This window comes from Pagrus major, chromosome 21 (assembly GCF_040436345.1).
Source record: "Pagrus major chromosome 21, Pma_NU_1.0".
Taxonomy (NCBI): Eukaryota; Metazoa; Chordata; class Actinopteri; order Spariformes; family Sparidae; genus Pagrus; species Pagrus major.
Genome location: NC_133235.1, coordinates 19,427,440 through 19,443,260, shown reverse-complemented (window position 1 = coordinate 19,443,260; position 15,821 = coordinate 19,427,440). Strand labels below are relative to the sequence as shown.

General features: G+C 48.2%; 1 protein-coding gene across 1 annotated transcript in view; it reads left to right on the top strand.

Moving 5' to 3' along the window:
- The first annotated feature begins 2,649 nt into the window (after nt 1-2,649).
- The window catches only part of pter (phosphotriesterase related), a 71,699-nt gene continuing 58,527 nt past the window's right edge, over nt 2,650-15,821 (top strand). Inside the window, exon 1 of the mRNA XM_073490910.1 lies at nt 2,650-2,710. The gene's annotated coding sequence lies outside the window, so the exon portion shown is untranslated. The remainder of the gene's footprint in view (nt 2,711-15,821) is intronic.

The window sequence follows — 15,821 nt, the reverse complement described above, 5'->3', positions numbered from 1 at the left end:
TGGAGCACTTTGTCCAGATCAAACATCACAAAGTGCTTTACAATAAAGGACAAAAGCAAGGCATAAAATACAGACACAATATGAGGGTAATAAATTAATTTAAGGAAATACAAGTTACAACATCTAAACTGGTGGTGCACAAGTTGTCCTCAGTGTTCACAGTCAAAAGACATATCTGCGTTAGTTTTAAGCCTGCAAGCCCTGATAAGAATTTCAAACAGATAGTGAAGTGATCAGAAGAGTCCTGAGTTGGATTTTGACACCAGACACACATGAAATCTCTCACTGCATGTGACCCTGACCTCATCTTTCTCTTCTCAGCAAATAAAGACAATTTATCCTGCCTTGAGCATGAAAACTGAACATGTTTGCTCTAAATCAATGCTGCTGGTCTGATCTACAGAGTACAGTCATCTCTCTGACAGGCTCCACAGTATGTGGATGGTCATTTTGTCTGCCATTTGCAGGGACGGTCAGTGTGATGGTGACTGTGACAAATGCTGCTGTGGAGACCATCTGCTGAGTGAGGAGCACAGAAACATGAAGAGTCACAGTCTGTCTCTCGAAGTCTGTATCATCTTCACATGTTCTCCAAAAACAGCTCATTTTCACAGTTACAGTATATGTCGCCAGTTTACTTGAATTTAGTTATACTATAATTTATGCAATAATACTTGATTTGTGTCTAATTTAGTTTAAGCCTTTCTTTATGAAGTTGTTATTAGTTTCATTAGCTCCATGAATAGCTGAGTAGGCATTTATTTTTCATTATGCCAGGTTATTGATCAGATGTCTTCTAAAACTTCTTGACTCTTGAGTTGCGGCAACAAGTGAATTTTGCTGGTGAGGGATCAATAAAGTCTTACGATATCCTGTCTTATCTTATCTTATCCTATCTATCTAAGTTTAGGAGATACATTGATAGATATCATTTTTAAATGTATTTTAAAAACCTGACTTAAACCAATAGTAACATTTTCTCATTTCCTACAAGGGTCATTTTTGATACACCCATTTATGAGTGGGCTCTGTAGATCTGCTGGCATATCACCAGTTCCATGTATCAGGTAAGACCTAATTATCCGTCCAAGCCCACACCAATATAAAATACCAGATAACTTCTGATACTCTGTCCTGTCATGCTTCAAGATGACTTATCTCATTTGTGTTTTTTAGACTGCACTCATGATGGAGTTGTTCAGACTTCAGCAGGAACACCAGATCCAATCTCTGGTGACTGCTGAGGACATGATTGACTTGATGGTGGAGAAGAGCAAAGGCTCGCTGAGAGAATGGTAAGTTGCTGAGACACATACAATATAGACGGTTCACCACTACACCATAAACCCTGCTCATGTCACACTAATAAATACCAGTAACTATAGAGTTTCTGTTTTGTTTCTGTTTGAAGCCTTTGGGATATTGAACTGGAGGGCTATGACGAGGATGTCCAGCCTCTTCTGATGCTGGTAAGACTACAATACTGAGAAGACTTATTTACCCTCTAGATAAGACAAAACTGTACTTCATATCTAATTTCTTGCTCCAGGTGTGGGCAGTGAATGTCTGCAACAAAATGAGGGATGTTGAGATTGAAGCCAGGAGTCTCATTCCCAACTTACGCTTTGGGATTGTTGGTCGGGTTGGCCGCCATCCCAAAGCGTCAGTAGTTGTCGAGTTGCGAATGAAACTCAAAACTTAACTTCCTTACAAGTGGACCTTTAAATTACAGTGGTTTTACATATGTCCATGATATTCTGAAGGTTTTTCTAAAATTAACTTTCATAACTCAAACCTACAGAGATCCTAAACTCCTCAGCCTTGCGCAGAAATATGGCGAGATCGTATAGCATGAGGACTTTTCTTGCTCCAAAGCACTCTCTCCATGAGAGGTGGTGATCAAGGTTGTCCCCCGAGTCCTTCAAGACTTCTGGGTGCTTCCTCAACGCCCCCTCTTGAACATGCCATCAAGGAGACTGTCTGTTAGGGTTACAATGGCCACTTTGGACCGGGTATCCTCTGCTCTCTCAACAGTGGAACATCAGGCCACTCTCTCCCACTCCACCAGGTCTGACATGGTCCAGTCTATCTTGACAAAGGTCAGACAGACGCACCCGCTCCATGTTCTTCTGGACAGAATTGACACCTTCGCTCCAGAGCTGCTGAGCGAGATTGCTGATGAGATTTGTGAGCTGTTTCAGCCCCAGAGCCTCAAAGCGTCACCAGGCTCATCTGTCACCAGCTGTTGAACCTACTGTCACCACTAGGATGGCTTGAGCTGAGTTCTCACAACCAGAAATGTGCATTCAGTGTCAGCTGCAAATTGAATATGAAATGTATTGTGTGTTAGGCCTATTTGTTGTCATATGTTAGATCACATGTATTAAATAAAAATAAAATTTTAATAATAAAAAGTAACGGTTCCTGGTCCATACCTCTTCAGACAATTATTATTTTGCCTGCCAAAATAACTATTAATTACTCAAAAACATATATACGTTCCTAAACACATAATAAAATAACAATAATTGCTGTATTTCATCGATAAACATGTTGTCAGAGCTCGTGCTATTGGGAATCTGTCAGTAGAACTGTAGTCTCGTGATCTCTCGCGATGGTTCATGTGTTCACGCTGCTGAGCTAATCTATCACGGAGCAGCTGTCTGAGTCCGGCTGGTGGTGGAAGTGGAGCCCAGTGAACAGAAACAAGGTCAGGAAACTGTCTGTCAGCACTTTAGACATATTTTAGCATTAAAGTCGATCACTTTAAGTTTCCGTCCACCTCTTGCTGCAGCTCTGAGCTCACTGCACGTTGTTTTCAGTAGATTTTCAACGTGTTGCTCTGGTTCTGTACATAATGTGTCTCTTTGTAAGTTAGCGACAACCATGTTGCGGCAAATACTGATGTTTGCACACCGAGCAAGTAGAAAACTTAGCTGCACAACAGGTACTGTTTGTTTTAAAATGGATCGGGTTTGTGCAGTCCAAAGGTCCCTCTATCCTGACTGAACCGTAAAGTCAAACTTGTATGGAGTCATAGAAGTGCCATAAAAAATAAAATAAATGAATAAGTAAATAAATGTTAGAATAATATTAGAAAATGTGAAACAACAAATACAAGAATAAATAAATATGGAAATGTTAAAAAAATCAACTTGTGAGGAATTTAGTTTATTTTCATATTTATTTGTTTATCTATGTCAAGTATTTTTTTGCATATTAAGTATTAATTTCTTTTCAGATTTTGTGCTTCAAATAAATATAAATAAATTAAATGAATGAATACAATTATATTTTTTCGTGTCCACATTTATTTATTATTTTATTTATTTGTCTTTATATGTCCACGTTTTTTATTTGCTTATTTATTTTTCTTATTTATTTATGGCACTCCTTTTTCATTAAAATGTTCATGAAATATCGAAATTCCACTAAAATCCAATAGAAAACAGGTGTGTCTCATTCTACCAATATAACAAGACGTTTCGGGCCATTTGGAGTCGGTTGGTACCTATTTGTATTGACATTTTTTTGGATCTGCGGTCAGGGTTTAGTTAGAGGCAGGCCTGCACAGTGAATGGGATGGATGAAGTGTGAGGGGCAAACATTTTCAGTTGTTCCTATAGGGGGTGTTTAGGAGCGTGTTTCAGGCCGTTTGCAGCATGCTGGAACCCCTCTGTACGGACACTTTTTCGGATCTGGGGTCAGGGTTGGAGGTGGGTCTGCAAAGTGAAACGGATGGATCAGAGGTGAAATTTGACTAGGTGTGAGGGGCAAACATTTTCAACTGTTCCTCCAGGGGGTGTTTAGGAGCGTGTTTCAGGCCGTTTGGAGCGTGCTGGCACCCCTTTGTACGGACACTTTTTCGGATCTGGGGTCAGTGTTTGGTTGGAGGCAGGTCTGCACAGTGAATGGGATGGATCAGAGGTGAAATTTGACTAGGTGTGAGGGGCAAACATTTTCAACTGTTCCTCCAGGGGGTGTTTAGGAGCGTGTTTCAGGCCGTTTGGAGCGTGCTGGCACCCCTTTGTACGGACACTTTTTCGGATCTGGGGTCAGGGTTGGAGGTGGGTCAGGGTTGGAGGTGGGTCTTCACAGTGAATGGGATGGATTAGAGGTCAAATTTGACTAAGTGTGAGGGGCAAAAATTTTCAATTGTTCCTCCAGGGGGTGTTTAGGAGCGTGTTTCAGGCCGTTTGGAGCGTGCTGGCACCCCTTTGTACGGACACTTTTTCGGATCTGGGGTCAGGGTTGGAGGCAGGTCTGCACAGTGAATGTGATGGATTAGAGGTGAAATTTGACTAAGTGTCAGGGGCAAAAATGTTCAATTGTTCCTCCAGGGGGTGTTTAGGAGCGTGTTTCAGGCCGTTTGGAGCGTGCTGGCACCCCTTTGTACGGACACTTTTTCGGATCTGGGGTCAGTGTTTGGTTGGAGGCAGGTCTGCACAGTGAATGGGATGGATCAGAGGTGAAATTTGACTAAGTGTGAGGGGCAAAAATTTTCAATTGTTCTTCCAGGGGGTGTTTAGGAGCGTGTTTCAGGCCGTTTGGAGCGTGCTGGCACCCCTCTGGACGGACACTTTTTCGGATCTGGGGTCAGGGTTGGAGGTGGGTCTGCACAGTGAATGGGATGGATTAGAGGTAAAATTTGACTAAGTGTGAGGGGCAAAAATTTTCAATTGTTCCTCCAGGGGGTGTTTAGGAGCGTGTTTCAGGCCGTTTGGAGCGTGCTGGCACCCCTTTGTACGGACACTTTTTCGGATCTGGGGTCAGTGTTTGGTTGGAGGCAGGTCTGCACAGTGAATGGGATGGATCAGAGGTGAAATTTGACTAAGTGTCAGGGGCAAAAATTTTCAATTGTTCCTCCAGGGGGTGTTTAGGAGCGTGTTTCAGGCCGTTTGGAGCATGCTGGCACCCCTTTGTACGGACACTTTTTCGGATCTGGGGTCAGTGTTTGGTTGGAGGCAGGTCTGCACAGTGAATGTGATGGATCAGAGGTGAAATTTGACTAAGTGTGAGGGGCAAAAATTTTCAACTGTTCCTCCAGGGGGTGTTTAGGAGCGTGTTTCAGGCCGTTTGGAGCGTGCTGGCACCCCTCTGTACGGACACTTTTTCGGATCTGGGGTCAGGGTTGGAGGTGGGTCTGCACAGTGAATGGGATGGATCAGAGGTAAAATTTGACTAAGTGTGAGGGGCAAAAATGTTCAATTGTTCTTCCAGGGGGTGTTTAGGAGCGTGTTTCAGGCCGTTTGGAGCGTGCTGGCACCCCTTTGTACGGACACTTTTTCGGATCTGGGGTCAGGGTTGGAGGCAGGTCTGCACAGTGAATGTGATGGATTAGAGGTGAAATTTGACTAAGTGTCAGGGGCAAAAATTTTCAACTGTTCCTCCAGGGGGTGTTTAGGAGCGTGTTTCAGGCCGTTTGGAGCGTGCTGGCACCCCTTTGTACGGACACTTTTTCGGATCTGGGGTCAGTGTTTGGTTGGAGGCAGGTCTGCACAGTGAATGGGATGGATCAGAGGTGAAATTTGACTAAGTGTGAGGGGCAAAAATTTTCAACTGTTCCTCCAGGGGGTGTTTAGGAGCGTGTTTCAGGCCGTTTGGAGCGTGCTGGCACCCCTCTGTACGGACACTTTTTCGGATCTGGGGTCAGTGTTTGGTTGGAGGCAGGTCTGCACAGTGAATGGGATGGATCAGAGGTGAAATTTGACTAAGTGTGAGGGGCAAAAATTTTCAATTGTTCCTCCAGGGGGTGTTTAGGAGCGTGTTTCAGGCCGTTTGGAGCGTGCTGGCACCCCTTTGTACGGACACTTTTTCGGATCTGGGGTCAGGGTTGGAGGTGGGTCTGCACAGTGAATGGGATGGATCAGAGGTGAAATTTGACTAAGTGTGAGGGGCAAAAATTTTCAACTGTTCCTCCAGGGGGTGTTTAGGAGCGTGTTTCAGGCCGTTTGGAGCGTGCTGGCACCCCTTTGTACGGACACTTTTTCGGATCTGGGGTCAGTGTTTGGTTGGAGGCAGGTCTGCACAGTGAATGGGATGGATCAGAGGTGAAATTTGACTAAGTGTGAGGGGCAAAAATTTTCAACTGTTCCTCCAGGGGGTGTTTAGGAGCGTGTTTCAGGCCGTTTGGAGCGTGCTGGCACCCCTCTGTACGGACACTTTTTCGGATCTGGGGTCAGTGTTTGGTTGGAGGCAGGTCTGCACAGTGAATGGGATGGATCAGAGGTGAAATTTGACTAAGTGTGAGGGGCAAAAATTTTCAACTGTTCCTCCAGGGGGTGTTTAGGAGCGTGTTTCAGGCCGTTTGGAGCGTGCTGGCACCCCTTTGTACGGACACTTTTTCGGATCTGGGGTCAGTGTTTGGTTGGAGGCAGGTCTGCACAGTGAATGGGATGGATCAGAGGTGAAATTTGACTAAGTGTGAGGGGCAAAAATTTTCAACTGTTCCTCCAGGGGGTGTTTAGGAGCGTGTTTCAGGCCGTTTGGAGCGTGCTGGCACCCCTCTGTACGGACACTTTTTCGGATCTGGGGTCAGTGTTTGGTTGGAGGCAGGTCTGCACAGTGAATGGGATGGATCAGAGGTGAAATTTGACTAAGTGTGAGGGGCAAAAATTTTCAATTGTTCCTCCAGGGGGTGTTTAGGAGCGTGTTTCAGGCCGTTTGGAGCGTGCTGGCACCCCTCTGTACGGACACTTTTTCGGATCTGGGGTCAGGGTTGGAGGCAGGTCTGCACAGTGAATGTGATGGATTAGAGGTGAAATTTGACTAAGTGTGAGGGGCAAAAATTTTCAACTGTTCCTCCAGGGGGTGTTTAGGAGCGTGTTTCAGGCCGTTTGGAGCGTGCTGGCACCCCTTTGTACGGACACTTTTTCGGATCTGGGGTCAGGGTTGGAGGCAGGTCTGCACAGTGAATGTGATGGATTAGAGGTGAAATTTGACTGTCAGGGGCAAAAATTTTCAATTGTTCCTCCAGGGGGTGTTTAGGAGCGTGTTTCAGGCCGTTTGGAGCGTGCTGGCACCCCTCTGTACGGACACTTTTTCGGATCTGGGGTCAGGGTTGGAGGCAGGTCTGCACAGTGAATGTGATGGATTAGAGGTGAAATTTGACTAAGTGTCAGGGGCAAAAATGTTCAATTGTTCCTCCAGGGGGTGTTTAGGAGCGTGTTTCAGGCCGTTTGGAGCGTGCTGGCACCCCTTTGTACGGACACTTTTTCGGATCTGGGGTCAGTGTTTGGTTGGAGGCAGGTCTGCACAGTGAATGTGATGGATCAGAGGTGAAATTTGACTAAGTGTGAGGGGCAAAAATTTTCAATTGCTCTTCCAGGGGGTGTTTAGGAGCGTGTTTCAGGCCGTTTGGAGCGTGCTGGCACCCCTTTGTACGGACACTTTTTCGGATCTGGGGTCAGGGTTGGAGGCAGGTCTGCACAGTGAATGTGATGGATTAGAGGTGAAATTTGACTAAGTGTCAGGGGCAAAAATTTTCAATTGTTCCTCCAGGGGGTGTTTAGGAGCGTGTTTCAGGCCGTTTGGAGCGTGCTGGCACCCCTTTGTACGGACACTTTTTCGGATCTGGGGTCAGTGTTTGGTTGGAGGCAGGTCTGCACAGTGAATGGGATGGATCAGAGGTGAAATTTGACTAAGTGTGAGGGGCAAAAATTTTCAACTGTTCCTCCAGGGGGTGTTTAGGAGCGTGTTTCAGGCCGTTTGGAGCGTGCTGGCACCCCTCTGTACGGACACTTTTTCGGATCTGGGGTCAGTGTTTGGTTGGAGGCAGGTCTGCACAGTGAATGGGATGGATCAGAGGTGAAATTTGACTAAGTGTGAGGGGCAAAAATTTTCAATTGTTCCTCCAGGGGGTGTTTAGGAGCGTGTTTCAGGCCGTTTGGAGCGTGCTGGCACCCCTCTGTACGGACACTTTTTCGGATCTGGGGTCAGGGTTGGAGGCAGGTCTGCACAGTGAATGTGATGGATCAGAGGTGAAATTTGACTAAGTGTCAGGGGCAAAAATGTTCAATTGTTCCTCCAGGGGGTGTTTAGGAGCGTGTTTCAGGCCGTTTGGAGCGTGCTGGCACCCCTTTGTACGGACACTTTTTCGGATCTGGGGTCAGGGTTGGAGGCAGGTCTGCACAGTGAATGTGATGGATTAGAGGTGAAATTTGACTAAGTGTCAGGGGCAAAAATTTTCAATTGTTCCTCCAGGGGGTGTTTAGGAGCGTGTTTCAGGCCGTTTGGAGCGTGCTGGCACCCCTTTGTACGGACACTTTTTCGGATCTGGGGTCAGTGTTTGGTTGGAGGCAGGTCTGCACAGTGAATGGGATGGATCAGAGGTGAAATTTGACTAAGTGTGAGGGGCAAAAATTTTCAACTGTTCCTCCAGGGGGTGTTTAGGAGCGTGTTTCAGGCCGTTTGGAGCGTGCTGGCACCCCTTTGTACGGACACTTTTTCGGATCTGGGGTCAGTGTTTGGTTGGAGGCAGGTCTGCACAGTGAATGGGATGGATCAGAGGTGAAATTTGACTAAGTGTGAGGGGCAAAAATTTTCAACTGTTCCTCCAGGGGGTGTTTAGGAGCGTGTTTCATGCCATTTGGAGCGTGCTGGCACCCCTTTGTACGGACACTTTTTCGGATCTGGGGTCAGTGTTTGGTTGGAGGCAGGTCTGCACAGTGAATGGGATGGATCAGAGGTGAAATTTGACTAAGTGTGAGGGGCAAAAATTTTCAACTGTTCCTCCAGGGGGTGTTTAGGAGCGTGTTTCAGGCCGTTTGGAGCGTGCTGGCACCCCTCTGTACGGACACTTTTTCGGATCTGGGGTCAGTGTTTGGTTGGAGGCAGGTCTGCACAGTGAATGGGATGGATCAGAGGTGAAATTTGACTAAGTGTGAGGGGCAAAAATTTTCAATTGTTCCTCCAGGGGGTGTTTAGGAGCGTGTTTCAGGCCGTTTGGAGCGTGCTGGCACCCCTCTGTACGGACACTTTTTCGGATCTGGGGTCAGGGTTGGAGGCAGGTCTGCACAGTGAATGTGATGGATTAGAGGTGAAATTTGACTAAGTGTCAGGGGCAAAAATGTTCAATTGTTCCTCCAGGGGGTGTTTAGGAGCGTGTTTCAGGCCGTTTGGAGCGTGCTGGCACCCCTTTGTACGGACACTTTTTCGGATCTGGGGTCAGTGTTTGGTTGGAGGCAGGTCTGCACAGTGAATGTGATGGATCAGAGGTGAAATTTGACTAAGTGTGAGGGGCAAAAATTTTCAATTGCTCTTCCAGGGGGTGTTTAGGAGCGTGTTTCAGGCCGTTTGGAGCGTGCTGGCACCCCTTTGTACGGACACTTTTTCGGATCTGGGGTCAGGGTTGGAGGCAGGTCTGCACAGTGAATGTGATGGATTAGAGGTGAAATTTGACTGTCAGGGGCAAAAATTTTCAATTGTTCCTCCAGGGGGTGTTTAGGAGCGTGTTTCAGGCCGTTTGGAGCGTGCTGGCACCCCTTTGTACGGACACTTTTTCGGATCTGGGGTCAGTGTTTGGTTGGAGGCAGGTCTGCACAGTGAATGGGATGGATCAGAGGTGAAATTTGACTAAGTGTGAGGGGCAAAAATTTTCAACTGTTCCTCCAGGGGGTGTTTAGGAGCGTGTTTCAGGCCGTTTGGAGCGTGCTGGCACCCCTTTGTACGGACACTTTTTCGGATCTGGGGTCAGGGTTGGAGGTGGGTCTGCACAGTGAATGGGATGGATCAGAGGTGAAATTTGACTAAGTGTGAGGGGCAAAAATTTTCAACTGTTCCTCCAGGGGGTGTTTAGGAGCGTGTTTCAGGCCGTTTGGAGCGTGCTGGCACCCCTTTGTACGGACACTTTTTCGGATCTGGGGTCAGTGTTTGGTTGGAGGCAGGTCTGCACAGTGAATGGGATGGATCAGAGGTGAAATTTGACTAAGTGTGAGGGGCAAAAATTTTCAACTGTTCCTCCAGGGGGTGTTTAGGAGCGTGTTTCAGGCCGTTTGGAGCGTGCTGGCACCCCTCTGTACGGACACTTTTTCGGATCTGGGGTCAGTGTTTGGTTGGAGGCAGGTCTGCACAGTGAATGGGATGGATCAGAGGTGAAATTTGACTAAGTGTGAGGGGCAAAAATTTTCAATTGTTCCTCCAGGGGGTGTTTAGGAGCGTGTTTCAGGCCGTTTGGAGCGTGCTGGCACCCCTCTGTACGGACACTTTTTCGGATCTGGGGTCAGGGTTGGAGGCAGGTCTGCACAGTGAATGTGATAGATTAGAGGTGAAATTTGACTAAGTGTCAGGGGCAAAAATGTTCAATTGTTCCTCCAGGGGGTGTTTAGGAGCGTGTTTCAGGCCGTTTGGAGCGTGCTGGCACCCCTTTGTACGGACACTTTTTCGGATCTGGGGTCAGTGTTTGGTTGGAGGCAGGTCTGCACAGTGAATGTGATGGATCAGAGGTGAAATTTGACTAAGTGTGAGGGGCAAAAATTTTCAATTGCTCTTCCAGGGGGTGTTTAGGAGCGTGTTTCAGGCCGTTTGGAGCGTGCTGGCACCCCTTTGTACGGACACTTTTTCGGATCTGGGGTCAGGGTTGGAGGCAGGTCTGCACAGTGAATGTGATGGATTAGAGGTGAAATTTGACTAAGTGTCAGGGGCAAAAATTTTCAATTGTTCCTCCAGGGGGTGTTTAGGAGCGTGTTTCAGGCCGTTTGGAGCGTGCTGGCACCCCTTTGTACGGACACTTTTTCGGATCTGGGGTCAGTGTTTGGTTGGAGGCAGGTCTGCACAGTGAATGGGATGGATCAGAGGTGAAATTTGACTAAGTGTGAGGGGCAAAAATTTTCAACTGTTCCTCCAGGGGGTGTTTAGGAGCGTGTTTCAGGCCGTTTGGAGCGTGCTGGCACCCCTTTGTACGGACACTTTTTCGGATCTGGGGTCAGTGTTTGGTTGGAGGCAGGTCTGCACAGTGAATGGGATGGATCAGAGGTGAAATTTGACTAAGTGTGAGGGGCAAAAATTTTCAACTGTTCCTCCAGGGGGTGTTTAGGAGCGTGTTTCAGGCCGTTTGGAGCGTGCTGGCACCCCTTTGTACGGACACTTTTTCGGATCTGGGGTCAGTGTTTGGTTGGAGGCAGGTCTGCACAGTGAATGGGATGGATCAGAGGTGAAATTTGACTAAGTGTGAGGGGCAAAAATTTTCAACTGTTCCTCCAGGGGGTGTTTAGGAGCGTGTTTCAGGCCGTTTGGAGCGTGCTGGCACCCCTCTGTACGGACACTTTTTCGGATCTGGGGTCAGTGTTTGGTTGGAGGCAGGTCTGCACAGTGAATGGGATGGATCAGAGGTGAAATTTGACTAAGTGTGAGGGGCAAAAATTTTCAATTGTTCCTCCAGGGGGTGTTTAGGAGCGTGTTTCAGGCCGTTTGGAGCGTGCTGGCACCCCTCTGTACGGACACTTTTTCGGATCTGGGGTCAGGGTTGGAGGCAGGTCTGCACAGTGAATGTGATGGATTAGAGGTGAAATTTGACTAAGTGTCAGGGGCAAAAATGTTCAATTGTTCCTCCAGGGGGTGTTTAGGAGCGTGTTTCAGGCCGTTTGGAGCGTGCTGGCACCCCTTTGTACGGACACTTTTTCGGATCTGGGGTCAGTGTTTGGTTGGAGGCAGGTCTGCACAGTGAATGTGATGGATCAGAGGTGAAATTTGACTAAGTGTGAGGGGCAAAAATTTTCAATTGCTCTTCCAGGGGGTGTTTAGGAGCGTGTTTCAGGCCGTTTGGAGCGTGCTGGCACCCCTTTGTACGGACACTTTTTCGGATCTGGGGTCAGGGTTGGAGGCAGGTCTGCACAGTGAATGTGATGGATTAGAGGTGAAATTTGACTAAGTGTCAGGGGCAAAAATTTTCAATTGTTCCTCCAGGGGGTGTTTAGGAGCGTGTTTCAGGCCGTTTGGAGCGTGCTGGCACCCCTTTGTACGGACACTTTTTCGGATCTGGGGTCAGTGTTTGGTTGGAGGCAGGTCTGCACAGTGAATGGGATGGATCAGAGGTGAAATTTGACTAAGTGTGAGGGGCAAAAATTTTCAACTGTTCCTCCAGGGGGTGTTTAGGAGCGTGTTTCAGGCCGTTTGGAGCGTGCTGGCACCCCTTTGTACGGACACTTTTTCGGATCTGGGGTCAGTGTTTGGTTGGAGGCAGGTCTGCACAGTGAATGGGATGGATCAGAGGTGAAATTTGACTAAGTGTGAGGGGCAAAAATTTTCAACTGTTCCTCCAGGGGGTGTTTAGGAGCGTGTTTCAGGCCGTTTGGAGCGTGCTGGCACCCCTTTGTACGGACACTTTTTCGGATCTGGGGTCAGTGTTTGGTTGGAGGCAGGTCTGCACAGTGAATGGGATGGATCAGAGGTGAAATTTGACTAAGTGTGAGGGGCAAAAATTTTCAACTGTTCCTCCAGGGGGTGTTTAGGAGCGTGTTTCAGGCCGTTTGGAGCGTGCTGGCACCCCTCTGTACGGACACTTTTTCGGATCTGGGGTCAGTGTTTGGTTGGAGGCAGGTCTGCACAGTGAATGGGATGGATCAGAGGTGAAATTTGACTAAGTGTGAGGGGCAAAAATTTTCAATTGTTCCTCCAGGGGGTGTTTAGGAGCGTGTTTCAGGCCGTTTGGAGCGTGCTGGCACCCCTCTGTACGGACACTTTTTCGGATCTGGGGTCAGGGTTGGAGGCAGGTCTGCACAGTGAATGTGATGGATTAGAGGTGAAATTTGACTAAGTGTCAGGGGCAAAAATGTTCAATTGTTCCTCCAGGGGGTGTTTAGGAGCGTGTTTCAGGCCGTTTGGAGCGTGCTGGCACCCCTTTGTACGGACACTTTTTCGGATCTGGGGTCAGTGTTTGGTTGGAGGCAGGTCTGCACAGTGAATGTGATGGATCAGAGGTGAAATTTGACTAAGTGTGAGGGGCAAAAATTTTCAATTGCTCTTCCAGGGGGTGTTTAGGAGCGTGTTTCAGGCCGTTTGGAGCGTGCTGGCACCCCTTTGTACGGACACTTTTTCGGATCTGGGGTCAGGGTTGGAGGCAGGTCTGCACAGTGAATGTGATGGATTAGAGGTGAAATTTGACTGTCAGGGGCAAAAATTTTCAATTGTTCCTCCAGGGGGTGTTTAGGAGCGTGTTTCAGGCCGTTTGGAGCGTGCTGGCACCCCTTTGTACGGACACTTTTTCGGATCTGGGGTCAGTGTTTGGTTGGAGGCAGGTCTGCACAGTGAATGGGATGGATCAGAGGTGAAATTTGACTAAGTGTGAGGGGCAAAAATTTTCAACTGTTCCTCCAGGGGGTGTTTAGGAGCGTGTTTCAGGCCGTTTGGAGCGTGCTGGCACCCCTTTGTACGGACACTTTTTCGGATCTGGGGTCAGTGTTTGGTTGGAGGCAGGTCTGCACAGTGAATGGGATGGATCAGAGGTGAAATTTGACTAAGTGTGAGGGGCAAAAATTTTCAACTGTTCCTCCAGGGGGTGTTTAGGAGCGTGTTTCAGGCCGTTTGGAGCGTGCTGGCACCCCTCTGTACGGACACTTTTTCGGATCTGGGGTCAGTGTTTGGTTGGAGGCAGGTCTGCACAGTGAATGGGATGGATCAGAGGTGAAATTTGACTAAGTGTCAGGGGCAAAAATTTTCAATTGTTCCTCCAGGGGGTGTTTAGGAGCGTGTTTCAGGCCGTTTGGAGCGTGCTGGCACCCCTCTGTACGGACACTTTTTCGGATCTGGGGTCAGGGTTGGAGGCAGGTCTGCACAGTGAATGTGATGGATCAGAGGTGAAATTTGACTAAGTGTCAGGGGCAAAAATGTTCAATTGTTCCTCCAGGGGGTGTTTAGGAGCGTGTTTCAGGCCGTTTGGAGCGTGCTGGCACCCCTTTGTACGGACACTTTTTCGGATCTGGGGTCAGTGTTTGGTTGGAGGCAGGTCTGCACAGTGAATGTGATGGATCAGAGGTGAAATTTGACTAAGTGTGAGGGGCAAAAATTTTCAATTGCTCTTCCAGGGGGTGTTTAGGAGCGTGTTTCAGGCCGTTTGGAGCGTGCTGGCACCCCTTTGTACGGACACTTTTTCGGATCTGGGGTCAGGGTTGGAGGCAGGTCTGCACAGTGAATGTGATGGATTAGAGGTGAAATTTGACTAAGTGTCAGGGGCAAAAATTTTCAATTGTTCCTCCAGGGGGTGTTTAGGAGCGTGTTTCAGGCCGTTTGGAGCGTGCTGGCACCCCTTTGTACGGACACTTTTTTGGATCTGGGGTCAGTGTTTGGTTGGAGGCAGGTCTGCACAGTGAATGGGATGGATCAGAGGTGAAATTTGACTAAGTGTGAGGGGCAAAAATTTTCAACTGTTCCTCCAGGGGGTGTTTAGGAGCGTGTTTCAGGCCGTTTGGAGCGTGCTGGCACCCCTTTGTACGGACACTTTTTCGGATCTGGGGTCAGTGTTTGGTTGGAGGCAGGTCTGCACAGTGAATGGGATGGATCAGAGGTGAAATTTGACTAAGTGTGAGGGGCAAAAATTTTCAACTGTTCCTCCAGGGGGTGTTTAGGAGCGTGTTTCAGGCCGTTTGGAGCGTGCTGGCACCCCTTTGTACGGACACTTTTTCGGATCTGGGGTCAGTGTTTGGTTGGAGGCAGGTCTGCACAGTGAATGGGATGGATCAGAGGTGAAATTTGACTAAGTGTGAGGGGCAAAAATTTTCAACTGTTCCTCCAGGGGGTGTTTAGGAGCGTGTTTCAGGCCGTTTGGAGCGTGCTGGCACCCCTCTGTACGGACACTTTTTCGGATCTGGGGTCAGTGTTTGGTTGGAGGCAGGTCTGCACAGTGAATGGGATGGATCAGAGGTGAAATTTGACTAAGTGTGAGGGGCAAAAATTTTCAATTTTTCCTCCAGGGGGTGTTTAGGAGCGTGTTTCAGGCCGTTTGGAGCGTGCTGGCACCCCTCTGTACGGACACTTTTTCGGATCTGGGGTCAGGGTTGGAGGCAGGTCTGCACAGTGAATGTGATGGATTAGAGGTGAAATTTGACTAAGTGTCAGGGGCAAAAATGTTCAATTGTTCCTCCAGGGGGTGTTTAGGAGCGTGTTTCAGGCCGTTTGGAGCGTGCTGGCACCCCTTTGTACGGACACTTTTTCGGATCTGGGGTCAGTGTTTGGTTGGAGGCAGGTCTGCACAGTGAATGTGATGGATCAGAGGTGAAATTTGACTAAGTGTGAGGGGCAAAAATTTTCAATTGCTCTTCCAGGGGGTGTTTAGGAGCGTGTTTCAGGCCGTTTGGAGCGTGCTGGCACCCCTTTGTACGGACACTTTTTCGGATCTGGGGTCAGGGTTGGAGGCAGGTCTGCACAGTGAATGTGATGGATTAGAGGTGAAATTTGACTAAGTGTCAGGGGCAAAAATTTTCAATTGTTCCTCCAGGGGGTGTTTAGGAGCGTGTTTCAGGCCGTTTGGAGCGTGCTGGCACCCCTTTGTACGGACACTTTTTCGGATCTGGGGTCAGTGTTTGGTTGGAGGCAGGTCTGCACAGTGAATGGGATGGATCAGAGGTGAAATTTGACTAAGTGTGAGGGGCAAAAATTTTCAACTGTTCCTCCAGGGGGTGTTTAGGAGCGTGTTTCAGGCCGTTTGGAGTGTGCTGGCACCCCTTTGTACGGACACTTTTTCGGATCTGGGGTCAGTGTTTGGTTGGAGGCAGGTCTGCACAGTGAATGGGATGGATCAGAGGTGAAATTTGACTAAGTGTGAGGGGCAAAAATTTTCAACTGTTCCTCCAGGGGGTGTTTAGGAGCGTGTTTCAGGCCGTTTGGAGCGT